The following is a 27,825-nucleotide window of genomic DNA, read 5'->3' as shown; positions in this document are numbered from 1 at the left end:
GGCATTGATCTTATTTACTCCCATACGTATTGACAAAATTGCTAGAGCAGCGTTCATTTTGTAGCATTATAAAATCCCCAAGAGAATTAAATCTCTCCCGCACCTTGTCCCCAAAATATTTTTGCAGGAAAAGGTACGAATTATTTACAGAAGGAATTGCCAATAAAATGTCATCAAACTGCATCTGTTACAGAAGATAAACATTCCTCCACCATTCCAATTTTCTACATTAGGCTTCTAGCTGAAATTGAGATCTACAGCTAAAAGACTATTGTACCCTTATAGTAAGTTAAAAGTTCCTTAATCATTGTGTTGCCAGTGGGCGCACTGTCGCAAACACATTAGAGAATTAAAAGAACGAAATTCACCCCTGAAGAAATTCAATGGAGACAGCTGGATTGCTTTAAGGAAAGCCTGACCCACAGGTATTTTCCTTAGAAGACTGTATTCTATGTAATATTCTTCTGTATTTAGTGACCAATAATCTACACTATTGTCATAAGCTCACGTGACAGTCAAAAAGATGCCTCTGAAATAGAAGTGGCAAATTCAGGAAGTTCAAGTGTTATGGAACAGCCATAAATCAAGAACTGAAACATGGACAGCCATAAGGCCCCACAACACGTACATCCATCTCAAGTGTAAACTGCACCAGTTGCTCAGGACAATTACTGGGACACCTGCCCATGCTGAGCACTTCTAGGAGCCCATGCAGAAGGAAATTTCACCCCTGACAAAGCAGCTGAAAACAAAAAGCAGCTAAAGCTCAGGTACTGTTACCATACCATGTGTTTGTTACTGCAAATCCTCCTTTTGAGGGTGCTGGACCCTTGCTTCCAGAGGTGTGAGAGGTAATTCCAGCTAGCAAGAGAATGTTCTGATGTGACAGCACTGATTTTGTATCCCAGCTTGGATTTCTTATGTTGGGTACCTTGATACTTAAGCTCCCTGAATTAATGGACATTTCAGAACTGCATAATTTCTTTCTTCCTTTCCCACCTAACTGTAACAAATTGTTCCTTATTCTGCATAGGTGTTGTGAAAAACATTCTTCTTTATGTAAAGCACAGCAAATCTCATGAAAAAGTTAGAAACATGGATTTCAACAGTATGAAAAACAGTGCTAGAGAACATAAATTTAACTACAAAGATCAAAACCAACAAACAGCAACACTGCCCTTCCTCTCACACCTGAACCACCCACACAAGGCAGTCCTTGTTTTTAATCTCTAGTCACAAGTAGTCTTAAGTCTGAGAAGTAGTTCAAGCAGTTTTAAAATTTCCTCTGATAAATTTAATACTGCTGAAGGTTACTGTTGCACACACACCCCTCTGCTGGCTCTGCACAGTCCAGAACTTTGTATTTACCATCCTGAATTGTCAGATACATTCAAGTGCCAGATTGCACTGTAGAGGCAGTAGCTATTTTATTCCATTGACTGTGAAGACACTAATCTCTGAGAGAGCAGTAGCTTCTTTACCCAGACAGCTAAATTTACTACTACTTTGTCTCATAATGCCTCAAGTGACACAGAATCCCAGAAGCAAATAAGCTTTGACTGCGATATTAAGGAGTAAATAACACCTCTACAAAGACACACCTTCCAGAAATGTAGCATTTTCTGATTCAAGCACATACCCATCCACAAGTTAGCTTTTTTCCAGACCTGCAGATATATTCACTTTGAGAAGTGAGACCAAATCAGAGAAACTACAGGAACTGGTATGGAAACAGCAAATTTCTGAGAATACTGTTCTGTAATTTAGCTGCATGAGCTATACATGTCACTCAGAAATTAATTTAAAACAGTCTGGGAAGCAAGGCTTGACACTGGGAGCAGAGGTGAAAAGAGATATTTGGATTCCTGTGTGTACCATTTCCCTCAATAGGTACTTTTTGATGGTGAGATCAGTCAATGCATATTAAATAATTCATAGCACCACTGTCCTGATTTCAGCTGGAATAGAGTTAATTTTCCTCCCAGTTGCTGGTGCAGAGCTGTTTTGGACTCATTATGAGAACGCTGATGACGCACGGGTGTTGTAGGTGTTGCTTGGTAGTGCTCACTCCAAACTGAGAGATTTCAGTGCGCTGCCAGTGAGCAGGTACACCAGAAGCTGAGGGGGAGCAGGGCAAAGGGATATTCCACACCCCAAAAGGTCATGCCCAGTATATAAACTGGGGGAATCAACTGGGAGCTGCCAATTGCTGCTCAGGACTGGGCTGGGCCTCAGCCAGCACATGTGCACCACTTGTTTTTCTGGGGTTTTATTTCTCTCCCTTTCTTTTCTCTCCTTCTTAATTCCAATGATTATCATATTTTATTTCAATTATTAAACAGTCCTTAGCCCACAGGTTTGATATTTTTTCTAATTCTTTTCCCCTTTTATGTACTGGAGGTACATAAGCAAGCAACTACATGGTACTTAGTTTCTGGCTGGGGTTAAACCATGACAATCACAACTTGGATATGTGCAATATTGTATACTGGCTTTCAGGAACTGCATTACCTATAAAATTACTTCTATTTTTATTCACAAAGAATCTGTTTGTCTTTGATGATGTCCTGAAAGGGGCTCATTAAATTACTAATGTAACTATTAAAGCTATTAAATTACCAATTTTGAGGGATCAATTCAAAGCACATTGAGATAAGCATAAATCCAAAGTAAACCAAGTGTCTCTTCACTTCATTGACCCTCCTATGAGGCTCTGAATGCTAAAATGTCTTTCTCCTGACAAGATTAACCCCTTCATTGAATAATCCTCCCTGGCCAAAACAGTGGAAGTAGCTACTCTTAGGGCTCCCAAAATGTTCTGCTTGGTAGTACACAATGATGTGGGGAGGAGGAATGCTTGGTTTGTGTTTACTTTTAGAGCCCAGGGGGGAGATAGCTCCCTAAGCTTCCTGACAAGATGTTTATTTTTATTCACATTGTCACTATGTTTTCCCATGAACAAATATTTATACTTCAGAGGAAATGTTTCAGTAACATGTTTCAGACAGGATAAGCCATGTTAACTTCCCTTCCTTTTATTATGAGAAAGCAATTTTGCTTACCGGAGGAAGTAAATAAATCAATTCCCCAGAGATGCCTGGGAAGGGGTAATTCTAGCAGGGAACCCATCTTGAAAATACTGGCAGCATGACATTAGGTCAGTGTTAGCTGACCTGTGGAGGTTTCGTTTGCAATTGCAAGAAATGAACACATCAGAGATTTATTGTTTCCTTTGTTCAGAGAAACAGACCATTCTTGTGCAATCCTCTCTTAATTTAAACATTCTCCCTTCTGACAAATTTTAGTAGCATCTTACATCCCTATCTGCATTATTATAATGTACATTTAATACATGTGGAAAGCTATGAATCTTTTTTGTTAATACATCTGAACATATAACAGACTGAGAAGGCCAGTGGATGAAAATGACCTAATTTCATTGACTACTCCAAATTGTGAGCAGAGGGTTTGACTCTATGATCTCCTGAGGGTCCTTATAACCTGAATTTTCCCACAATCCTAAATTAAGGACATGTATTTGGTTTAAGTACCTTACATATTTACTGCAGGAATGGTGAAGATCTGGCTGTGATACTTGACAAAAGCAGTATAAATATACACCTGTAACCCAGGCTGACCAAAGCTCCACTTTTCCCTAGTCTGCCTAAAGCAAGAACTCAGAAAGCTGCCTGGATGCATGGAAAAGTACCTACATGTCTGTGGTGCAAACTCTTCCTTCATCCCAGGATCTCACTCATTTCCTGCACCTGCAGTTTGTCTGTCTGAGTATTCACTCTTGAAAATCAGACTTTGCAGCTTCCGTTTCGCTGATGCTTGGAAAAAACCTTGACATTGGGTCAAAAGCTACTCTGTGCAGAAGCTGCTCATTACCAGCCCTGCAACACCAACATTTGTGTTTATCTGCAGGAATATCAGAACAAAGCTGACTAATCCTGTAAATGAAACTATTATTTGTACGACTTTTCAGTTAAGACTTTTGGTACAAAGTTTGCCAAGACACAGATGTTATAACTCTAAAATACTTGACCAAAAGCTGCTGCTCAGAAGAGCAGTGGTGACAGGCAACACTAAGTGAAAAAAGTCAGGGTTTTTTAATTTCTTTCTGTCATACTTACCTCACAGGAGAAAATGTTCACATCCATTTTTAGCAGCTTGATCAAAAGCAGAATTTCATTAAAAATACTTCATGTCTTTCTCTTAATGTGGTACTCCTAAGGAGGAAAGAAGGAAAAAAAAAAAAGAATAAACTTTACTATTTTCAACCTAAAATTACAACACATGCAACAACAACAACAACATCTTTTATGATGCGTTTTATATTGTAAAACAAGCCTGCTTGGTCAATAAAACAGTCTTTTGAAGTTTCAAACAGGTAAACTGTGTATCTTCACTAAAACACTCTTTGCTCCAAAGCAGTGAAGAAATCATGGGTAGCTTGATGAGCTTTCGGGCATAACTGGAGATTGACACAACTCTGTCAAATTAAGCTTGTTCATGAATAATTTCACTGTGGATTTAGATTAAAAAAAACCAAACCACCTTAGGTGTCAGAACCTAACACTGCTGTATCCCAGTTCACCAGCTCCTCTCTCTTAGGCAACAGATTGAGGAGGGATTTTTTGGCTACCTTCAAGGTGACAAGACTAAAATATGAGCTGACAGCCTGATGACACATGAACTGGGAATTCTGTGTGGCTTCCACCCTTTGGTAACAAATGAAATTAACCATGTTTGGTAAATGCCTACTTTATTGTGGCTTGGTTTCCATCCAGGAGCAAGGTGGAGGTTTTGCAAGAACCAAAGGTGGGAACAACATTGATTTCACCTCAGATGCTGCCCTAAAAGCAAAGCTCAGGGGCACAAGAAGGTTTCAGAGGTTCAGGCTAGTTTGAATAGCAGCAGTGAAATGCAGAGTCTTCAAATGAACAGAGTAGTGGCCCACTGGGCACTTCTCCCTTCTTATCAGGATCATTTCAGAACTGAATTTAGGACTGAAGTTAATTTCTCACAGAAATGACAACCTTCTGTAGATATCCAGCACAACACAATAGAGAGAGCAAACAGAAAATGAAGTAACACTTTATTTCACCTTTGTGAAATAGACAAGCCACAAGAATTGACACTAGAGCTAGAGGCATGATGTTTATGTCCTCTGAGTGTCCTGCCCTTCCCTTTGCTACTTATCAATAAGCATTTTAGTGGCAAAGACATATCAATCTTCCTGAACTGCCATGTTTCATGCAGCTACTACTGTGGAGAATCTTCTCACCATCTTTTCTACTGTGCTCACCCTTACTTCCTCCAAGGCAGGCCCACACAGCTCCCTTCGTAAACCCTACAAATAACAGCCTAAAGCCACAATTAAACAGCTCCCCAAATTATTAATTAGTGACATTCGCATATTCAGGGCTCTAAAACTGTTTAAACAGATACCTTATGTGATACTGTACCATTTGTAACTGCACTTGTTTCTCGAGTATTGATGGCAGATTAGAAGTTAGTTGCCGTTTCTTTCAGAACATTTCTTTTCAAAATAGCAAACTAAAAAAGGGCATCTGGTTTATCTGATCAAAAACCCAGAGCTTTCTATGTTTTTACTTTTTTGAGATCTCATTTGCTTCTAACAGCCTTTCTCTGCTTCACCCTCATTGAAATCTACAGACATGACCTCCAAGGATACATCAAGATCCTTCTTACTCTCAAACAGACATGTAAAGCCCTTCCACAAGCTCATTCACAATTCTTTTTCATCAATCATTAATCATTTACATTATTGTCCTATTAAAGGCCACATTAAGACTCTCCTGCTTGCTGAGATATTTTTACATTGTTATGCTGTAAAGTGAGAGCAGTTGTTTGAAGAATGTAAGCAGATAGAAATGTAGCTAAACCTGATTTTCATCATTACTAAAGCATAAGCCTAAAAGTTCCACTTTACAGATAAAAGTTTACGGCCTTCATCTCCCACGCCCTCAGTCTTCCACTTTCTGGTTTTGAAGATAGTTGAGTTTTTAATTAGCATTGTTCTACTCTATTGCAACTCTAAAATACAAACATCTCTCATACCACGGTAGTGGAGGCAGATGTCTCTCTGTGATGATGATCTGCACTCAGAGGAACAGAGCAACTAAACCTTACATGCACCTTCCTTACCAGAGTCTCGAGGAGCTCACAGCTGGGAAGAAAGCTGCCTTGCTGTGACCCTCACCCTGTGTGCCTGCAGAGAAAGCATCACTTCTGATGGTGGCAGTGCACTTCCTTCTCTCTCCCAGGTGCTCTGCACCCAGGCAGGCAGTGCCTGAACTAACGCTCACCCACGACAACAAGCACACCGTGATACTGTGTGCAGGGCATGCAGCAAGGTCACCGTGGGCTGAGGAAACCAAAACCTGCTGGAACACAGAGTAATTCACTGAGGGGTGTACCTGCATGGTGTAACTTTCCAAAGTGGGGAATTTCTTTTAAACAGGCAGGAAGGTGAGGAACAGGAACACCTGCTGCATTTTGGCAAGAACATTTGCAGTGGAAACCCAGAAGGATCTCAAAGGAGGCCAGGTGGAACACTGGGCTCTCTGGATGACTCCTTGTGGCCAACAGTCATGTCTAATCTGGTTTAGAAGCCTCTTCTGTGACAGACAAGACACTCCTCATACACACTGACACTACAGAAAACTCAAGAAATCTCAGCCCAGTTTTCCCCTCAAATGCACCTCAGCTTTTTGTTCAGAAGCCTTAGCTGATCCAGTCTTTGCCTCTCTCCTGTTTTGTTTGGTTTGTTGGGAATTTTTATTATTATTATTATTACCAAACAAACAATATTGCAGAATTTTATCCTCTCAAGTTTTTTTACGAGTTTCCTTTAACTAGCCCATCATCTCTGTGCATTGGTTTCAGTTTCTGTAACGCCACAAATTCACAGTACATCTGCCCGAATGTCTTCAACAAACCTTGAGGGATTACATGGAAGAAAAGTGCTTTTAAGCCTTATGTTTCTGACTTACTTAATATGGTCTCACTTCAAACTTTTGCCTTTAAAAGCTCAATACTGTGAGAAATTTAAGTAAAAGGAAGAGCAGAACCTTAGTTCACTGTTGTAATCTTTACTGTGACACACCTCACTTGCTCTACATTACATGGTTGAACAGACAGTAGAAATGTTACTTCCCATTGATACCTAAACCAACATTTCCTCTCAACATACATTCAAACCTTTAATGTTGTTGGATCCATAGCAAATGCAAGTGTTTTGCCCTTTCTATTTCAGTTTTGGCAAGTATGTTTCTTTCTGGGGTCTCTCAGAGAAAAAGGAACTTTTTCCTGTATTGATTACACAGACAACAACATGATGAAGTGTGACACAAATATTTCCATTTAACTAAGTACAAATGACAACATTCGGTATGAACTTGACAATCAGGTTCTAAAAGAAGATGAGATATTATGATTGCCACTAGCCCTATCTTAAGGGCACCCCCAACAACTCAGTCAAACAGCTGCTAAACGAAAGTGCAAGTAACTCTCAAGCTCTACTTTCCTATGCCCCCCAAGTAGAGAAAAGGTTTTCCCTTTTGTCACTTCTTTTTCCCAAGAGCTGCAGAAGAGTTGGGCTAGGTATGGCCTACTGCTTCTCCCCAGAGGTTCTCAACAACTGTAAAGAAGAGAAAGAGCTCTTGAAAGTCATTCTCCTGCTAGGTCTTTTAGGGAGACACATCCTTCTTTATAACCAGCTCCTCTTGTATTCAGCTCTCTACATGTATTTGCACTCTGTACCAATTACAAATTTCATTCTTGTAATGCAGAGGACCATTAATAATTTAAGATTAAAAAGGAACCTAAGGGCAGGAATATTCCATTTTTGCTCACGAGATAGATGGTACGCTGCTAGTATGTCAACTCAAGTTATCTTTGTGCATGCTACGTTAATTCAGCAAATTGCTTTTCAAACAAAGTGCATGCAGAAAGTGCCTGGAGGTTCTACACGAGAAGAAAGTTTCATTTCTATACCAAATGTGCCAAGAAAGTGAAATACCCAGAAAGTGAAATAAGAACAGATTTTAGTTTTGCCCATTTAGTTTTCACAAACAGGCGTTAGCCAAGATGAATTTTGTGAAGGAGCCCTCTGCAAGAGCACGTAAAAGTCATGCCAGGTGTGGCGATAAATACCCAGCCCTGCCTGCACCGTGAGAAGCCGGAGGATCAGCGAGCCCGTCTAACGGTACGGAACGGCTCGGGAGCGATGCAGCAGCACCGCCTGACACCGAGCGAGCCGTCAGCACTGCTGACCTTACCGCGGGAGGGAGCGGGACATCAGGGCACGGCGGCAGGTGCGGCACCCTCCGGGGGCAGGAGCCGGCCCGGAACGGGCAGCGCTCCCGGCCCGCCGGTCCCAGCCCGCGGTGCCCCAGCCTCCCGCCGCTCCTTCCTCCGCCGCGGCTTCCCACGGCGTCCGGCCCCGCCGGGTCACCGCAGCGACCGGCGGCGGCGGCGGCGTCTGCCCGTCCCGCGCCCGCCGCCGCAGCGTCTCACCTGAGGGCGGAGCGGGACCGGCTGGGGACGGGGCACAAGTGACGCTCAGCGGGGTGCGGAGGGCGCTGCGGTGTCTCAGGTGCCGTGCCGTTCTGTTCTGTGCCGTTCTGTTCTCTGCCGTGCCGTTCTGTTCTGTGCCGTTCTGTTCTCTGCCGTGCCGTTCTGTTCTCTGCCGTGCCCAGCGCGGAGCGGGCGCGCGCGTCCCAGCCAACCAGCGCCGTCACGTGAGCGCGCCCCGGCACGCGGCGCCGCCGCCGCGGCCGTTACAGCAGCGCGCGCGCGCTCTTCCCGCCGCCGCCGCGCGCGCGCTGCCCTGCCCTGCCCTGCTCTGAGGGGCCGGGGGCCGCCGCGCCCCTCACGGCGCTCCGGGGCGGCCGGCGGCGGCGCGCTCGCCTTTCCTGCCCTCGGGAGAGATCGCTTCCAGGAATTGAGGGGCTGCGGAGGCAGGAAATCCTGCGGGGCCCCGTGCGGGGAGCGGCCGCAATGGCATCACCTCCGTGCGCGGGAGGGTGGGGTCCCCAGCCGCCTCCTCCCTGCTCCGCGTGAGCATCCGCACGACGAAATGTGGATCAAGGTGTGTGCGCCTCCCTGAGCTGTGAATGCTCCTCTGTTTAACACTGCTGACGAGTAAATCCCACCGCACTGCTCGCCTCAGTTTCCCCACACAGAACTTTCATGCTGAATCGTAGCTAAAAAAAAAAACAAAACAACACAACACGTTGAGCTTGTTTTCCGCTCAGGATGCTTTCCACTTACACTGCCCTCAGGGTGTCTGACCTCGCTATCAATAACACGATAAGAGAAGTCTTTAAAGGGAACAATAGCGGGACACCGTAAGTAATCCAGCTCCGTCAGGCATTAAAAAGGTTGTAGAACATGCTGCTGAAATGCTTAGGTAAATTTGACGAACGGCCCAGAAGCCCGGAGTTAAAGGAATTTTCTGCTTACTCAGGGTCTTGGGCTCAATTTTCCCCCCTGGGTCACCGTGTGCTGTTGAGGAGGATTTGGGAGGGCTGTGGGGGCCAGGCACTCAGCCCTTGTGGCAGCGCTTCACGTCGGTGATGTTTAGTGGTGGTGGCAGGAGTTTGTGACAGCACGGCCCTTCTGGAAGGGAAGGGCTGAGGCAGGGCCCAGGGACAGCAGGGACCAGCAGCTTTGCAGGTAGAGAGGCAGGCCGGGCTTGTGGCCAAACTGCTCTCCCAGCTCCATGGCAGAGATCAGGCATTCTGTGCAGAGCTAATGAACCTGGCCCCCATATCACGAAATCCGTAAGGGAAGCGGGGTTCGTTGGATCTTCTTTCTTCTTTTGATGATTTTCATTTCATGTGCTTCCCCGTGGAGTTGTGAAGGCTTGAAATGTACCTGCTGTATACTGTATGAATAGGGAAATATACATGCATGCTGTGTCAGGATGCTGAACTGTGCAGCAGGGGGAATTAGCCTGTGTAGAGATCTGTGATGCCATGAACAGACTGCCTTCAGCACATAAATCAAATTTAGACTGCCATTAAACACTAGCATACCCTGTGTTTTACATTTGTAAAAGAAATGTGGGAGAATGATCACAGGATCTCAGGAGCTGAGCCTTTAAAATAAATGGCACTTGTATTGTGAACCCCTCATTAAGTGGACAAAAACTATTAGCAACGTGGCTACATGTAAAGTTTAGAATAAATGACTGCAACCTTTGTTGCATATGTGGTACCAAGGACAAAGAAAGATTGCTAGGCCATAGTTACTCCCTAGAACTGGAAGGATCGTTTTATTTGGGAAGAATTTATATAGAGTCCTGGTAACTCATATTTAGAGCCCCAACGAGGAAGCTTCCACAGTATTTGCATGCAGAATTGTATAGTTGTGCAATTTCACTCTGTACAAACAAACTGTCTAAATTCCTGTAATTTGTGCTGGAAACACACTATCATTTGCAAGGCAATTGGAGCAGACAGCTGAGCTCACAAGGGTTATCATCTGCATCTGCTCAGAGGACAGCCTCCAACCTTGTATTGGCTAATATTTTTAGCTTTGCTAACTAAACCCACATGAGATAAAAGTCCACCCACGCAACAGGTTATATAGTTTGCTTTAAATCAGCTGTGTTTTGTGAACACTGAATGGCTTGATTCTGTTTCATGTATTTCCTTCAGCACTTCAGAATGAATTTGGGTTGTTTGAAAGATTGACTAACAATTTAAGAAATTGACCTCTCGTGTTTAATCTCAGACTGAGTCCAACACAAGTCAGCCTCTCAGCTGTATCAGAGAGGAAACTTTGCTAGTCTGAGGATAGTCTTATTTATTTACTTTCTCATGCCAGCAAAGGCAGGATTTCCTGTTTTTTCACTGATCTATAGTTACTGGGTGTAGGATATTTTCATTACATTAAAATTATACCTTGGATACTAAGACTGTATGTTTAATCAGGGGGAAAAATGTGCAAGTATTTAGTAAATTATCTGCCCTTTAAGGTATGATAATTCCATTTCAGGCTTAAATTAATTAGGCAGTAGTATGGAAAGCTAATGATCATCACAGAACACTTGCTCTCTTTCCACCAACTTTCATTTATAGTCCTTATGGATTTTTGAAAAATTAATTTAGGGTTTTAATACTGTGCTTGTTTTTGTGCAAAATTACAGGTGTTGAATCTATAAGCAGAGATGCAGTGCTATTATCCTTCCAAGTGCACATGGACTAGATGAGGAGAAGCTATGTAAGTTCTAGTCTCCCAGGAATGGAAGACAAAACAATTCATGAAATTTTCTGCTAAGAATAATTGTTGGCTGACAGTTGTGTAACTTTTATGACAATATCTCTTGAACCCAGACATAAGATAGACTGATACCGGTCATGATGTCAAGACTGTGATTTTTCTTCATTCACAGAAGATACTGAGGTGACAAAAATGTTTATGATTGTGAGTCTTTTCATTGCTACATGGTTATCAAGCTGCAGTTACGTTAGTCTGACTAGAGTAGCTCCAGGTGACTCATGGCTTTCATTACATGTCTGAGTTCTTAAAGAGTAAAAGATTTGGGAGAGGTTGATTTTTTTTTTCTGCAGAAAAATGAAACAAAATTTGTTTTGTGATAGTAAGTGCATTTGTACTCTTCAGCACTCGCTCCATGTGATAGGATGGAGGTAGATTGTGACTTTTCTGGAAGTCCCCTCAGCTGTTTTCAGCCAATGCCTTGGAGCAATAGGAGTCGCTGACAGTGAATCGAGCACAGACCTTTGTGCCATGGTGGAGCAGGGAGTGTTCACGTGTGCAGTTCTGCCAAGTGAGCTGTGGTGACACAGGAGGTCATGTGGGACATGGGGATGAGCAAGTCCCAGGCTTCCAGACAGGCTTGGAAGCCAATGGCTCATTATGCCACAATTTATTGAGATGTTTTTAATGTTTTATCCTCTGTTGTCTCAGGATTATGATTGTAGTTACTGTATCCCTTTATTGCCACACATGTCTGGAGCAGGCTTCAGACAGTGGCAACCTCTTGCTGAGTATTGTCCTGCTCTGCCCACAGTCCCCAGCAGGCTGTGGCCAGCTCTGGCTTCCATTCCTATTCCTTGTCATTCAATGTTGGGGCAGGTGGAGCTCCTGTTCTCCACGTCTGTGTGTGGCTTGCACTGGCTTTGAAGTCTGCTGCTTTGTCCTAAGAGACATCAGAATCACTGTCAGGAACCTTCCTGAAGGCTTTCAGAGCCTTTCTTAGAAGGCCTTATTAAAGCTTTAATACAACAAATCAGAGGAGTGAGAGGTTTTAGTTCTTCCCTATGAGGATTTGGCAAGTCCAAACCTAAAACATTATAAATAGTTCAGTAAGAGTTGTGAGCAGAACAAGAGTCAAATAAAACATCAGGAGGTACTCTAGAACCTTCTGGTGGAGGTTTATCTCGTCCTTATAGAGTGTTATAAAAATAATCTTGTAAACACTGAAGCCATCACCACCATGAATCACACTGTGTTCATACTAGACAAACCTACGTAAGGCTGGCAGAGGTTTATCTGGGTGAAGATGCTGACTTGGAAGCTGTGAGAATGAAAAGACTTCACTGGCAGACTGTTGTAATAGTAAAGTATTTTATCCTGAGGAGAAATAGGTTGTGGAAATGTCAAATCTGTATTATGCAAAAGTAATCCACAGTAATCCATTCCTGATTTTGGAAAACCTACCTGAATCTCCCATTGCTTTGGGCTCATAAATATCAGGTGTGAAGTGACAGCAGAGCTCCTGAGTTCTAGTGGTTCAAACAAATAAACATTTATTAACTCTCGTTTGATGGACAGTTCCTGTTTATCCAGCATTGCTCAAAATCATGTCTTAATACAGTTTGTTCTTTTTAAAAAAAAAAAGGCTTATAACTAGCTTGGACAAGCCTTTGAAGAGTACATTCCAAAGAACACTGGAAAGAACAACAATGGCATGGAAGGAGAATAAAGGCAAGCCTTTCCACTCATTTATTTTCACAGTTTTATTAAATGTAGTGAATATGTTTAGCCAGACTGAACTAGTCTTTGGTAAAGCACAAAATTCATCAAGAAAAGCATGCATGACTTTATAATTACACAAAATTGATCCAGGAAAAAGAGATCATGAACTAATTTAGAGTGTTAAACTGTCTGGAGCTTATCCAACCTTATGTTCAGATGTAAAACTGTGGCAGTACAAGAACAGACCAAAATATTCCTACCCCATCCCACTTCCCCTGCCCTCCCCTCCCCTCCTTTTTCTACACTTATGACTACAGAGCTATTGGATGAATTTGCAGTGGGGAAGGAGAAGTGGCTAAGTCCCTCCATTTGTGTGTGCTCCTGCAAGGTAAGGGTTTGTGGCTATATAGTTCCCCTGTCTAGTCTGAGTTGCAGAATTTAATCCCCACTTGAAACCCAGATGGATTGCAACACTGCGTAGTGTGTGTGGTTGTTTGCTCTGCCAATACAGAGGATTTGCACCAATGTAGCTGCTTTCCTAACAAATCCTCTGTACAACGAGCCAAGACCTGTGATACCATGTAGGCTTAGTTCTCAACAGCCTTTCACCATAGCCTTTCACCATGCAGCAAATGTGAAATGCTACCAAACTAGAACAGCACAGTTTTACCCCACTGTAACTCGAGGAGAGCAGGCCCACTGTGAATTAAACACTGTTTTGCTGAAAATGTGTATTGGATTTAATCCTATTGCTTGTTTGCTGGCACAAATTCTTGTGGTGACCATGAGTTCCCAAGAAAAAAGATACAATTTTATCTCCCTTCCTAGATTTAGCACCATCTAAATGTCAAATTGTTTTGTGTGTTTCCACTCCTGATGTTGAAATCTGGACCAGTGTAGAAGATAGAATGAGCACACCACCTCCAAATCCTTATCATCTAGGCCCAAACTCCTCCTGTGCAATGTGTGTGGGAATCTCTCACAAGCATCACACTCAAAAAGCATATATTTTTGTGATGATTTATGCATCAGTTCAAACATTGGTTGCTGTAAAAGAGTTCCTTGTTTCTATCCTCACAAGTACCATTTACAGTACCAAGGGACTTTGGCCAAAACTAGCCAGTCTATAGAACTACAGGAAAAAGAGTGCCTTCTGATAGCTCAGATTGTTATATGCCTGCAAAAATGGATACTCATGTATATCTGAAATGTAAACATTGGCAATTTTCATAGTTCTCAAGCCGATCCAATATGTTACAGTAAGTATGCTGTGTTGTTGAGTGTTGGAACCTCATGTGAACGTGTTTTTCTAGACCTTGTAATAGGTGGCCATCCATAAAAGGATATTTGACTGTAAGTAGTTACTTTCTGGTTTCACTTCTTTGTTTTGTCTCCCATTTATCAGCAAAAACAAAATGTAGGTGCTTATATGAATCTTTTCAATAAAAGTTTTTGCTGCTAAAAAGGCTCAAACTCAAACCTCAGGTTTATATGCTACCCTCTGCTGTGGGCTGTAAGCACCATGGTTCCTCAGAAGCCAAAATCAACACAGCACAAAGCCATTTCTGAAACCACGGAGGACCTGAGTGTCAAGTAGAAATTCAACTTTGTTCCGTGTGCTTGGAATCCTTATTTTGCTGTTAGCTTCCAAGACCCTAAGAGAAGTTAAGAATTATGACCTTGCAGTGTATCACTAGTGGAGACCAGAGTTGTCTCACTGGAAATAAGAGAGGTCTGCTACAATGGCAGTCAGTAAATAATCCTTGTGTCTGGATTCAGATTCTGACTTCTTTGTTCTAGCAAGTTGTTGGATCTGATGGTTTGGATTTTAATTCTTTGTGGAACTGGAGAGTTAAAGAAGATCAGGAAAGAATTATGATTTTTGTATTGCCTCTACATGTAAAGATTGTGGTATACTGCATGAGGAAACTTTCTCTGCGTTTTCCAACAAAGAGACATTGAAAATATGCCAGATGGATTTAAATAAACCTATTAAAAAGTTTGGAAAGTTTGGAAATATGAGGAAAAAATAAAGGGAATACTGATTATTGCTTTCAAATTTTCAGACTTACATTTTAATGGAAATAATTAATTAAATGATGCCAAACTAGTATTTTATCTGCAGAGCTTCACTTGGAAGATATGTGCTTAAGATATGTGTCTTGATAATCACAGAAAAGTTGTCTTCTGGATACATAACTAGCTCCTGTAGCTCAAAAAAAACCAAAAATGTGAAGACAATTTTAGTACATACAGAAAATTTTGGCAATGTCTTGTGCTTTGTTACCAATTACTTACTCTTTTCAGACTGAGTGCATATGGCACTAAACTCGAGACAATTTTTCATTGTCTCTAATAAGAAAAATCACTATCAGTGATCCATCATTGTTTCTAGATACTGATTGATCTATTGCTAGAACTTTCAGAAAACACCAGAGTGTTTGAAGAATCATAGTTTGAGATATTTCAGGAAAATCCAAATGTCTTGAAACCTGATAAAGGAGCTGACCAGTTGGTGTAGGCAATGTCGTTATGAACTACTTGCTCTTAGGCAGGTTCTTTTACCAGTTTATGAAGAGTTATAGACATCTTTACAAGTACTTGATAGTTTGTTTAAGCCTTTACCAGATAATACTTTGTCCATGACATGTTTAGAACACACATAAATCATTCAAAGAATTTTTAAGTATTGTGTTTGGATTTCTGTACAGTTCATAAAATATGAACTATTTTGTTTTCCATTTAGGGAATTCTATAAATTTAGTGATTTTGTCTAAGTATTTTTTGCTCCTTCAGTTAGAGTCTATTATGAAGAATGTGAGTTTTGAAAACTTCTTGACAACTTCCATAAAGAGTTCTTGGCTGTATTTTCATGTTCTGAAGATGCAGAACACTGTTTGTGACTCACTCTTTGTAGCCTGGCATTTGTCAGTGTTTAGGGTTAACCCTATCCATTGGCATAAAAGCCATAAATGAATGTTTGTGCCTCTCAACACAAGTGTGCATCATTTTATGCAGTTGGGAATGTACACTAAGCAATCCACAGAAGATACAGGGGAAAAGAAAGAATTAAATCTGGTCAGAAATGCTGAAACAGCAAAATAAAAATAGAATTGTAGAATAGTTTGTGTTAGAAGTGACATTTAAAGTTGCAACCCACCTGCAGTGAGCAGGGACATCTTCAAATAGATTAGGATGTTCAGAGCCCTGTCCAGCCTGACCATGAATGTTTGCAGGAACAATGAATCCATCACCTGTGGCAGTGTTTGATCACCTTCATGGTAAAAAATATCTTCCTTGTATCTAGTCCAAATATTCCCTCTTTCAGTTTAAAAACATTACCCCTTGTCCTATTGTACAAACCCTACTAAAATGTTTCTCCCCATTTTTATTATGAGTCCCATTTAAGTTTTCAAAAGCTACAATAAGGTCTCCCCAAAACCATTTTTTCTCCAGACCAAACAACAACAACAACCTCAGTTTTTCTTCATAGGAGAGGTGTTCCATCCTTCTGATTATTTTTGTGGCCCTCTTCTGGACCCACTTTAGCACATCCATGTCTTTCCTGTGCTGAGAAACCTAAAAGAAGCATCCTACCAGTTTAGATGGCAGCACCTAGAGTTTCTATGAGAAACTGTTACAAATTATCTGCATAAATGTCAGTTATCCTAATGTCCCTAAATAAACTGAGTCACAGAGCCAAAGGGCTTTTAAGGCTGCCAGTGAATCTTCAAAACACAGTCAGTTGCCAAGCTTCAAGGACCAGGCACCTCTGGTGCTACAATCACCATCAGCGTCTACAGGGCATCAAGATTCAGTTCTGTGGAGAGGGTTTTGAACTTGCAGTGATATGCACTTTCCCTGCCTAGTACAGACAGGCAGCACTTCTGCAGGGTCTCATTCTGAGACTCCTCATCTCATCAGCAGATCAGAGACCCTGCTACTGGTAGCAAATCAATTGCAAGGTCCTAGCCTGGCAAGTAAGGCAGGAATAGGAAATCAGTGTCAATACTTCAGACTATAGAAATTTCCTTTCTTTCTAACCCTGAATCTATTTTGGCTTTTAAAAGATAATATGGTAATCTGGCCTGTCATCTGTTTATCACAGCCCTTGTACTATTACATATTGTGGCTCCCAACAACAGAATATAAAGTGGAAAAACCTGACAAAATCTACAGCTAAGAGCCAGGCTATTTTTAAATTTGGGATTTGTTTTGTGGAAAATAGATGTCTTTGTCTTAGTCCAAAGTTGATCTGTGAGGCAAAAAAAGCTGTAGCCTTAGTGACATGACTGACTTTCTGAATTGCCTGGCAAGGACGTTTGTGTTTTGGTATTAGTCTAGGCCATTAGAGAAATAAACAGCAGTTTGCATTTGGTGACTGTAAAAAATTTATACACAGAGCACATGCATTCATCTGAAAATATTTTAGTTCTTAGGCTGTATTTCTGAGCTTTCAAGCACTCTTAATATTTTTTCATTGCTTTTTGATCCCGACAGGAAATAAAAGCAAAGACACTGCTGCCCAGATAGTGAGAATAAAAGGGATTCATATCTACTTTTTAGTGTCAAAATAAAGCAATGAAAGTGAAAAATCCCATGGCACAAATTGGTGTAAATCTGATAAATTCTGGAGCATGGGGTTTTTTTTCATCTGGAATGACTCTGCTTGATAAGCTCAATGTCATCAGAAGTTGCTGTATCCAACACCTGGAGAAGAGAACTGTAATTTTTGAAACTAGAAGGCTACCAAGGGAGAAAGTCAGTGAGAACTTTGTTGGATCTGCCAGGGTACCTTGTCCAGTTTATGTCTCTTGGATTACAAATAGATCTGCATGTAGCATAGCTGAGGAAGATACAATTTCATGTTTGCATCTTCTGTAGATCTAATAGTGTCTGCCCCATAGCTAAACTTTACTCAACAGTTGACATAGGCTTAAATGGTGAGATATTTGGATAGGAATAGGTATGTGCATATAGAGAAATTGTCATGCCATAAGACTGTTTATTAAGGAGTTCTTTTCTTACTAGCCTGGTTTTCTGTGAAACGCACCGTGTCTTACTTCTCTGCTGCATAATGGATTTGGGCATCTGGGACAAAGCCTTTTTTTTCCTTCTGTCCCCTCTTAGAATGCAGCAGCAGCAGCCTGCCAAGTAGTTTAGGTATTAATAAGGGTACTGCCATAGGCTCCATTTGCCATTAGTTCAAATGCTGTCTTGGGCCAATGGAGTTATGTTGCTTTTGGTACTGGAAAAGTGTAGTCTTCCTGGAAATGTGTGGTGCTGATTTGCTGTCTGTGTTCTGTGGGAAAAACTGGCCTGTTCTTAAGGCTTTTTCTTTTTTCAGCTGATGCACAATTGCAGGCATTGTCTCAGCCCTAAAAGATTTAGCAGGACAACTTTTTCAAGGAAAGATTTACCAATATGAATAAATGAAGTACACTGGGTTTGTGAGAATTTATGGCCAGAGTTTACAAATGAAGTGTGATAAAGTCACTGTTGGTTGAAGGTAAAATAAGGTGTATCATAAACAAGGACTTTACTGTTTAGTAATGTCTGCATATATGAAACATTTCATTTCAGTTCATTTTAAGCCCTGCACTTTGCTGCCTCAGTGTTCAGTTTTTCCCGACCTGTAAATCATAGGGTGAGTGTTTGAAGAAGATCATATGTCTCAGAGCATGCAGGTGAATGGAAGGTTAAACATCGTGACTGGCATTCAGGTGACTCTTGTGTAATCAATCCCAGTGATATGATACTCAGTCAAAAGACCTGGCAGTCATGGGGAGGAAAAAAAGGAGGAGGAAGATGAAGAGGAGGTTCTTGAATATGTTTTCAAGCACTGCATTGAAAGAAAAAAACATAGCTGGTCTTAATTTTTGGCTGCAGCTGGGTCCCTGGCAGGTATGAGGATGTGCTGAGTGCTTACCCAAACATTCAGGAACACGGGGGAAAGGGCTGCAGTCCAGAATTCCCCTGTTTCCATTCTTCCTGAGGTGGAAGGACGAGGGGGAGGAAGCCAGGCTGTATCCCATCAAACAGTGACTGTTTCTTTGCATGGTCACATAAGAGCCAAATGTATTTGCTTTATGCGTCTTGTGCTGCCTGGCAAAGCAAGGCAGTATAAAAAGAAAGAAAACATGGTATTTTTTTCTGCAGTAAGATGCTGAAATGCATCAAAGATTTTGATCTTCATAAATACACAAGGAAGCCAATGTTTAGATAGTCCAAGGAAGATTCTAAGGGGGATTTATAAATTCGATTCAGCATGGAGCTCAGGGTTTAATGGGCCAGTTCTAGCAATGGTATCCACATAGGTATCTTTGTACAGTGGCTAAAAGAAATTAGTTTAAACCTTAACCTGAGAGACAGAAAACCTTTACATTCTTTTCCAGTTACTGTTTCAGTGAAGTGCTCTCAGCATATTGGTAGCTTCCTAATGGTTAGCACAGATTTCATATTGTTGCCATTATGTTCACAAATGTATACTTGATTGGGAAAAAGTCTTTCTGAGGGAGAAGAGGTAGTGGAGGATGTTAATGAAGGAGATATGAAACTTTATATTTCCATAGGCCTTTGGAGGGGATACCAAGAGGGATTTAAAATCTGAGGAAAGGTAGGACACAGAGACAGAGGCAGCTGTGGATGACAATGCACTCCTAAGCAGTTTCACAGCTCTGTACAAGAAGCAAGAGGTACAAAATAAAGGCATGGATCTAAAGTGATGGATCATCAAGTATATTATCCTCTGAAAAGTGAAGGATGGCATATGCCCTCCTTTGCTTTCTGTCTTGCTGCTGCAGCGAGTGCAGCTATCTGAGTACCTCTGCTGTCACACCTGACACAGTTACTGTGAGAACAGTCAGGCTTCAAGGTCACTGTGCACCAGACACTGGGGAAATGTAAATACAGTTTATTGTAGAGAGATGGTAGAGTGGCTTGTACCCCTCAGCCAGCCCTGCCCATCCCCACCCTCCAGTATTCCACTCACCTTTTTAGCACCATCACAGAGGAAGTCTTTAATTACATTTATTTTATTTGGTTGAACATAACTAGGCACAGAACAGCAGGAAGGACACATAAACTAACTAAGGGAATGACAGTATTCTCCTCTGTGTAGGTCTTGTGACATAGCTGTTGCTATATCATGATTTTAAGGCAGCTTTATGAAAAGTTCTGTCTACTTCAATGGACACAGCAAAGGAGATTGTCCTCTAAATACAGAAGTATAATAAAGGTATTTTTTGTAAAATTTACTTTCGGATTTCATAACTGTCAGTTTCCTTACAGCTGCCTCTTCTCATACAATCATTAAATCACATAAGCTTTGCAAATGCTGGCAGGGTTTTTAAGTGCCCAATGCAAAATGGAAACAGGACATTTGTCCTTAAAATTTTTTTTCTTCTTGGAATAAAGCATTTATTTTCCAAGATTTACTGGCTCATTGTTTTTGGTGGCACTCAAGCTACCTTCTTTCTGAAAACAGTGGATCACTTGTCCTTTGAAACCCCAAGCTTCTATGATGTGTCTAATTTGATATGCCAAAATAAGGCTACTCTACATAATCCTGGCTGTTATCTTTACGCAGCCCAGGTGATCTCACATTGCACCATGGGGAATTTCCTTATCATGAATTTCTAGTTAAGTCTTGAATCTCTCAAGTAGAGCTGCTACATTATTGTTCTATTCTATATTAAAATACAAAACCACATTAACCAAACCTAAGGCAATGCTTATGAATCCAGAATGAACATGGCAAGTTGACTCCATAAACTTGAAATTACATATCAAATCAAATTTTTCCAAGTGGTGCTCTATAAAACAGTACGTAAGTTCCTCTCTTACACATTTGATACTTCATGATCTTGGACAGAAATAATATTACCTGTTATAATTATAACATAAAGAACTTAGTTCAAAATAATGAGGAAGGGAACTCTCGCAGTAGTGGCTCAGAAAGCACTTGTGGCTGTGGGGATCTCTTGTCAACCTTATTTTTTTTCTCAGCATTATTAATATGGATGAAGCTAATTAAATATCTTTAGTGCACTGGAGATATATAGAATACATACATGCTTTGTACCTGTAGTAGCCTTCTCCTCACTTGCTTAATTACTGATACTAAAGTATAGTTGTTCAGACTCACAAAGGCCATTTTTATGCAAAATAGCAAATCACTTTGAGCCCAGGAGCTGAACAAGTGAAATATAGTCCTATTCCAATAAAATATGGCCTTTGGGATCCACTGGAAACAGGAATGTCAGACTAAGAACATAGCTAGTACTTTCCTTGAGATGCAGGTCTTGCATCTAATTCTGTTCAAGTTAAAGTGACCATTTTTACCTCTGCCATAGTGAACAGGCCATTTCAAAGAAGAAATTGAATGTGGTCATGTGGTGTTCCTCCACCACAAAGCCTGGCTGTGTGATCCCTTGGTGCTGATACAATCACTAATTCCTGGCTGTGATTCTTAGGGCTGATCTTCTATGCCTGGTCCTGCCCTTTGCATATGAGCACACATGTTCTATGTATGCCTCCATGGAATCTCCTGCTGTATTCATTTGAGGTTCTACGACGTACACTGTTATGTAGGAATAGACATACTGTGAGATCACAAGTGCATTAAGCCTTTAAGAGAAATTATATGGAAAGATGTAGGTCAGTGAACAGGCAGTGGAAAATTGAGCAAAATTATCAGATCAGAATCTGGGTTTTGTGAAACACAGTGTGTAGCTGCAGTATGTAGCAACTTCCAAAAAACCCTACATTTGAAGTAATTATGTAAAAGAAAAATAGATCCATATACAGAGAATCCAGAGCTTCCTGGAAAAAAACACCTGCAATGCCACCTTTTTGTGTGCCAGTTTCAGTCACTGTGCTCTGGCTGTGCAGGTGTGCCATAAGTCATTCCTGACAATCCCACCTGCCCTGATTAATATCGACCGAGTATAAAGGCGAACTGGCTCTGTGGCAGCTTGCACAAACATTGCAGCAGGGCAGTCCAGAGTCTGGCTGCAGCTGGCAGAAAGCTCCACGCTGTGGCTGCAGAGCTGTGCCTGTCCCAGTGTCAGCAGCACACGTGGGAACAGCCATGGCCCTTGGGATCTGTGCCAGCAGGGAGTGCACACTCTCTGCTCCTAGCTGTGCCTCTTGCTGGAAAAGAGGCCCATTGGAGGAGATGGTGAAAGAAGCTACTCTGGTAGCTGCATGCCTTCTGAGAATTCCCTCTATACAACAGAGACCACTCAGTCAAATTCAGCAGACTTCAGGATGTTTTGAGCATCCCAGAGAACAAATTGATCAGTAACCCAGTTCTTACATTCCATTTGATTGCTTTATTGAGCTGGGATTCCTGATGCCAGTGGCTTCCCTGGGGTCTGATAAATTTGGTGTGAAAAGAGGTGTTTGAATTAAGCACTTCATGGATGAAGAGGGTACAACAGATTTATTTAGAAACTGTGCTAATACTTAGATCCATGGGTTTAAATGGAAAGATTGCCTTTCTCTGCTGTAGTGTAATGTTTAATACATTATATATAGTAGGCATATAATGCAGTTATGATACTGTTATGTGTAATTCACCTTTGTAAGCAGATATGAAGAAAGAAAGCTCCTACTTCTGTCATGTTTGTAGTTCAAAGTGTATCAAAAACCTAGCAGCAAAAAAAAAAAAAAAAAAAAAAAAAAAAAAAAAAAAAGAGGCCCTGTGAGTGGAAGTGGCTGTAGGAGTGTGTCCTCCATGTGGGATGGAATGTGAGGATTTTTCAGTGCTTTGAAAGGAAGTGCCTGATAGAGCTTTGCACTTCTAATAGTGGTGCCCATATTTGCTGGCTTTATTTGTGATAGCAAACATTTGTATCTTGCAATCATATTCCTCAAGTGTGGATCATTCTCCCTCAGTTCATAAACAACCCTCTATTCAGAGGCCCTCAGACACAGCTCTTGCAATGGGGGAATTTTGTTTTTCTTTTTTCTACCTCTGTTTGTACTGTTCCCATGCACTAAAATTCATGGTGTAGACTGTTGCTGGTGTCCTTAGGAAGTAGCTGCAGTATCATGAATGTCAGTGCAAACTACTAGTTTCAATGAAATCTTCAATCATCCAAATGCATTAGCAATCATACAGATATAAGAGTAGTCCTAGTTGAGTGAGAATAAGATAGGAGTCTAATGAGAACATTCACACATATAAAGTGATGGTGATCATGATTATGCAGAACACCAGCTTTGTCAGAAATTCATTGTTCTGCCATCAAAAGATATTAATACTTTCATAGTAATTTTCTGCAGCAAGCACTAACAAGAAAGCAGTTTGGAAAAAAATGGTTGAAAGACCCATTTTACAGCTTGGGAATGTGAGAGATTACATCAGTCTGGAGGTTTCTGATGATTACACATAGCAGTTGAAAACGCAAAATGTAAAGGTTAATACCAAGTCATTAACGAATCACAAATGCTCATTGTTTCTGTGTATTGCTTACAGCTTCTTCTAATTCTTCAGGACTTACTCATGGATGACTTATAACTCACGCTGGAATGAATACTGTGTACAGTAAATTATGTAAGAAGATTGCACAAGGTGCCTCTCCCATGATGTAACTAACATTAAATTGTTAATCATAAACCTAGGGCTTCTCAGCTTTCACGGAAATGCAGCTGTTGTACAGCCAGGTGAAACACTCTCTGAGGAGTCTGGTGAAGTTGCTCTGTTCTTGCTGACATTTATTGAAAGCATATGGCTGCACATAAACCAACAAGACAGCACAGCCTTGCTGCAAAAAATAAAACCTTTGTGTATGGAAAGGATGCTGGATTTTGAAAAACTGCTTTATTTTAGCAAGGACATGTTTTTATTTGGTCTTTTCCGGACACATGGCAAAACTGAACCCTAAGGGAAATCATTTTCTACAGCTTAGTGGTGTGTTGTATTATTCTCTGACAAGATTTGTTTGTCAGTTTTAAAAGCAGTTTATAAACCAGTCATGTAGATCAAATACAGAAAACTGAAACATTCTTAAACATTCATCGTGCAAGAGGTTTTTTCCCTTAAAACAAATCCTCTTTCCTTTTTGCTAGCTTGACTAACGTAAACTTTTACTCTAATGATGACTGGGGGAAAAAAAGGTAATCTTTTAAGCTGGAGTTGTGCATGTCAGCTGGAGTGTACCGTTCCTGGAGTGTTATTAATCATAAGCCAGTCTATAAAACAATGTTTCTCTGCATGGGGTATGCTAACTAGCTTGCAATGTCACTGGGTTTAGCCTAGCTTTATTCTCTAGTGATCGAAATCTACAAGTAATGCCTATTTCACCTTGAGAGGTGTTTTTCACATCCCATCTTCCATTTTATTGCATCTTTTTTTGGTGCTCTGACATTCTTGTCCTTCTGTAGATACCTGTTATATCATGTTTATGGAAGGCAAATGCAGATGCTGGGAAAGTACCAGCATGTTGCAAATTGCCAAAGAATAGCACTTTATAGTGTATAGCTTACACTATAGGGAACCTTAGAAATATGTAGGAGTGGTCTGGATCAGTTCCTAACAACTTGAATGTTCTGATAAGGAACTCATTAGATAGTGACTGTGTCTCTATTTACTGCTACAGTCACTGGATGAATAAAATACTGATCCATTAAATCTGTAGACCCAAGGTTTTAGGGCTTGCCAGTGAAAATGAAATGAAGTATAAGACAGTTACTTGTTATGGTAACAGTTTCTTGTTATGGTACTCATAACTATGAAAAAGCCACTTCCATAATTTGTGCACTGAATTATACTGAAGGGAGCAAGGGTCATGTACCTCAGTGATTAGCATAACACCTTAAGAAAGGGAGAGGATAATTCCATTTTGCAGTGTAATGATTATTTCTGACTAACATATCTTTGAGTTACAAATATTAAAAAGAGTGAATCCACCTCTATTGAGTTTACTTTGCATATGGTCCAGGTTCTCCAGTCCAAATGCCTCATAATGCTGCAGTGACAGAAAATTTTTTCTTTACTCCTGTGAATTTTCTAAATTTCATTTCTATTTCCACAGCAGGTTTCCCCAGGATGTGCTGTTTACCCCACAGGACTAGAGGAAAGAGTATGAAGTAGCCCATGAACCAAATATTTCTGGCTATATTTCTCTGAAAGAGACTGGCAATAGTTGATGAAACAGTACATTTTTCATGTCTGCTCCTGTGTTTTGCAAGGCCTGGTAGAGAGTCTGGAATTTTGCTTTCAGGATGAGGATATGAGGAGTGGGATAAATCACCTCCTCCTCTGTGCTCACATAACCTGACAGAAAGTTGAGCACAGTTCTCTTTCTACTCTGGCAGTACCCTAACTAACTAAACTGAGAAATTTAGGTTTTTAAAGAATAATTAAAATCTCTCATGCAATATATGTGTTTTAAGAATGCATCAGCTAAGGGAGTATTTTATGCAAGTTTCTCTCAACAGTAAACTATGGTTGAAACTTGCTGTTTCTCCTTTCTGTGTCCTGCTGGGTGTTGAGTTTTCTTTGGTAGCACATCCTTACCTGTCAGTCACTTGCCCAGGCAGAGCTGAGTCAGACCTCAGCTCACAAGTCCAAGTCTAAAGTTGCCCCCAGTGTCCCAGTCCTCTTTGTCTGGCATTGGCACTGGCACATTTTGCCTGGGGCTGCTGGTGGCTGAACTCTGTACTTGATGACATGGTGGAAAGAGGCTTAAAATATTGCCGTAGGTGTAAAAGCCAATGTGTCACTGTCGCTGCCTGTAATGGCCTTACGTCAGTGCAATGTTATGACATGCCACACTGTTTTCTTCCACTGCAGGCCATATATAGCCTGTTACACTTTGATCTGCTCAGCAAAACAGAGTGGATTCCTTTTGTCTGTAAACAGCAGCTGGGTGAAAGGCAAGGCTAATGGAGCCTGAAGGTATTTGATGGATTGGCATTAACTTTGAATATATTTGCTGACCGGATAACAACCCATATGTGTGTTGCCAGGGTCAGTTTGTAGTTGTCACTGCTTCTAGAGCACAGTTGTGGTGTAAGACAATCTGCTCTGATTTCACCTTGGGAGGTGTTGATTCTGGAGGAAAAATGTGGCCTGGCTAAACTGGTGTCCTGTGCCTTCCTGTGACCCTCTTGTCACTTGAGCTATTTCAAATAAGACTCTCCTTGTTCTTGGCAAAAAGGACATATTCTTTGGTGGGTGGCTTGCATGCCCTGTTACTGCTCAATATGGATTTTCACATTTTTGACGTTCCAACTACGCAAATGGAGTGTCTGTAGTGTTCATCAGATGCAAAGCTAACTTAAAATGAGCATATGGAGGCATATGAAAGGTTTGCACTGCAGTTAAATCTGTCTGAGGATCAAGGCGCACCAAATAATTTAGAATAAATACTTGCATTTCAAAACATCTATTCTTAATCTGGGGCAAGGGTGCCTGAATCTTTACAGATAGCATCATCTTATCCTACCTCATCTCACATTTTCTAAGTAAGTGTTCATGGTTCACATCTGCTTTATTTACTGTCTGTTAGATTTAATGCATTCTTATATATTAGAAAATGAATATATCTTCAGAGAAACATGGTTTAAAAATGGGATTATAATCCCAGGGGCCTCAAACACTCATGTTTCAGTGAGTAAAAGCAGACTTTTCTGATATAGTTGGGGCAGAAATGCTTATTATATGGCTCATACTGTGTAAAATGATATAAAGCAGTTCTCTCTTTCAGTATTAAATCACATACAAGCATGGGTTTTGAGTGCAGAATTTGTTAACTCTTACAGTAAAGTGTAGAATGTGAAATGTATTAAAATTCTTAGCATACCAAAGGGTGTGAACCAGATTTGGAAATAGGACAGTGGTTTTTAACACCTCTTTTAAAATGAGGCAGATGCAGAATAATCTAATCAAGATGTGTATCCAAAGTATGAAATGAAATCTCTTCAGAACCCAACTTTCTGCAGTCATGAAGTGTACGTCCATGAAACTCTCAAATAAAGCAATGTGCAACCCATGCTTCTTCCTCTTAGAGAACAGAGAAAATGTGAACTGTTTATTATTCAACAGCGCTCCTTTTTGTGTGTGTACTGTGTACGCAATCCTGTGTTTTTTGCAAAATCCTGTTCTAAAAGTAAACCTTGAAAGAAATTGCAAGCGCAGAGGCAAATGTGCCATCTCATGTGCATTCACATCAGGTCAGATGATTACATGTGATTACAAACACGCTGTTGTTTGTGGTGGAGGGGCCAGACCTCATGAAGGCTTCATTTTGAATTGTGGATTTGCAAGTGCAAAGTTTCTGAAGCCACTTGCAATGATAGCGAGACTGCATAGGACACAAACACAAATTTTGTCCTACTCCTGTGAAATTACAGGCATTCCTCTCTTTGGTTTGAACCTGGTTAAAGCAGGTTGAAACAAGGCAAGCTCTTTCCTTAGCATCCAAAGTAGGGAGTGCTGGGGTGAAAGGCAGGTTGAAGCCTAGAAGTGGTAGGGGAAAAAGGCCTTTTGCCTTAGCAGAAAGAGAAGGAACCACCTTCATTGCTTTCTATGCTTTTTTCTGTCTCATCTTTACACCATTTACCTGAAGATCTTTTAACATTACTAAGTTCACTAATTTTTCCTGTTGCTGAAGTTTTATTTAATGTAACTGCTTTTAGTTAGCTATCTGTAACAGTAATCAATTGCCTAAACAGAGACATGTATTGCCATTTGAAATGCCCTTAGGTTCTGCCACAGGACTGGCAGGTATGACACAGCATCTAAGGCAAATTGTTGCTCTTCTAGGGCAGCAGTTGTTATATTAAGGCATCTCACATGGGACCAGACCCTTGCATTTAGTCCACAGCCTACAGAAT

General features: G+C 41.0%; 1 protein-coding gene and 2 long non-coding RNA genes across 21 annotated transcripts in view; 1 reads left to right on the top strand and 2 right to left on the bottom strand.

The window, feature by feature from the left end:
- Positions 1-8,682, bottom strand: part of RHOBTB1 (Rho related BTB domain containing 1) — a 72,620-nt gene extending 63,938 nt beyond the window's left edge. For 18 of the 19 annotated variants that reach the window (XR_010367121.1, XR_010367125.1, XR_010367118.1 and 15 more), the window contains exons 1-2: positions 8,548-8,682; positions 4,137-4,232 (exon numbers count right to left, since the gene is read on the bottom strand). The gene's annotated coding sequence lies outside the window, so the exon portion shown is untranslated. Of the gene's footprint in view, positions 1-4,136; positions 4,233-8,184; positions 8,207-8,547 lie in introns of those variants that run through there. The other variant, XM_064430006.1, reaches the window with a different exon arrangement.
- A 175-nt stretch (positions 8,683-8,857) lies between these two features.
- Positions 8,858-27,825, top strand: part of LOC135306332 (uncharacterized) — a 38,904-nt gene continuing 19,936 nt past the window's right edge. The window contains exons 1-2 of the long non-coding RNA XR_010367137.1: positions 8,858-9,121; positions 11,186-11,259. This is a non-coding gene — a long non-coding RNA (uncharacterized LOC135306332). The remainder of the gene's footprint in view (positions 9,122-11,185; positions 11,260-27,825) is intronic.
- LOC135306336 (uncharacterized) lies at positions 11,928-21,525 on the bottom strand. The gene is made up of 3 exons (XR_010367142.1): positions 21,322-21,525; positions 12,721-12,785; positions 11,928-12,199 (listed from the first exon to the last, which is right to left on the bottom strand). It is a non-coding gene; the product is annotated as an uncharacterized LOC135306336 (long non-coding RNA).

Source organism: Passer domesticus, chromosome 8, assembly GCF_036417665.1.
Source record: "Passer domesticus isolate bPasDom1 chromosome 8, bPasDom1.hap1, whole genome shotgun sequence".
In the NCBI taxonomy this organism is placed as follows: domain Eukaryota; kingdom Metazoa; phylum Chordata; class Aves; order Passeriformes; family Passeridae; genus Passer; species Passer domesticus.
Note: the sequence above shows the minus strand (reverse complement) of the source record. Positions and strands in the feature narration are given on the sequence as shown.